Source organism: Sinocyclocheilus anshuiensis, unplaced genomic scaffold (assembly GCF_001515605.1).
Source record: "Sinocyclocheilus anshuiensis isolate Anshui unplaced genomic scaffold, SAMN03320099.WGS_v1.1 scaffold328, whole genome shotgun sequence".
In the NCBI taxonomy this organism is placed as follows: Eukaryota; Metazoa; Chordata; class Actinopteri; order Cypriniformes; family Cyprinidae; genus Sinocyclocheilus; species Sinocyclocheilus anshuiensis.
The window spans coordinates 492,828-494,099 of NW_015558621.1; positions in this window are offsets into that span (position 1 = coordinate 492,828).

Sequence of the window (1,272 nt, forward strand, 5' to 3'; positions counted from 1 at the left end):
ATACTATAATAATATATAAATAATACTAAAATAACACTGAATGAAAAAGCACACTATAATTGAACAAATTCATCTGAATAAAGATCGAAAATAGTAATAAAGATTATCTTTTCACTATTTAATTTTTGCTGATCAGGCTGCCCCAAATGAAGTGAATATAATGACCAGTTCTGGATCATCCTGACTGAACTTTCCATTTGTTTCATATTTTATCATATAGCCCCCAATAACCCTGTGTTTACAGATCCACCACATCAGTATTAGAGCAAAACAAGACATGGGACATGTGGAAGGATTGCCAGACTTATAAGAAATAAATCATTATTGATTAAGTATCCAAAAACATGAGTTGTCAAGACCCAAATTATTTCTTATAAATTATTAAAAAAAAAATTCTTACTACAAGTATTTGTCAACTTTGACTTCAGTCTTAGGCCCCTAAAAATCAGAAAAACCTTTTACCCCAAGGGACTTTTAGCCACGTTGTACACTGATGTTAGATACACATGACCTTTGATCTTCTACAAGACTGTTCTGTTAATGATTTCACCCCATTTCTATTGTTTATTTACTATTCATATCATCTGATCTTGTATTCTACTACAGTTCAAAGGTTTAGTAGACCTTGTCCACGCTGTCACTGGAGATTAGTGTAACCCTCCTTTTGAAGTATAATTTTGTCCGAAAATAGCAGCCAACCATGCTGCTGCAATCATCTAATCAATACAGGTTCATGGGCATAACCACTATGTACACAAACAGTAGAGCAGTTGTTGAGCCTGTGATCACTTGTGTTCAGTAAAGGTTAAGTAATTATACTATGCTTATGCGATATTTGTATCATACTGCAATTTGCCCCTCATATCCCACTGCAATATCAATACATGTACACATGCTATTTATTTATTTAGTCATTTAGCAGACGCTTTTATCCAAAGCGACTTACAAATGAGGACAATAAAAGCAGTCAAAACTAACAAAAGAGCAACAATATATAAGTGCAAATGACAAGTCTTGGTTAGCCTAACACAGTACACGTAGCAAGGTATATACAGTGGGTACGGAAAGTATTCAGACCCCCTTAAATTTTTCACTCTTTGTTATATTGCAGCCATTTGCTAAAATCATTTAAGTTAATTTTTTTTCCTCAATGTACACACAGCACCCCATATTGACAGAAAAACACAGAATCGTTGACATTTTTGCAGATTTATTAAAAAAGAAAAACTGAAATATCACATGGTCCTAAGTATTCAGACCCTTTGCTCAGTA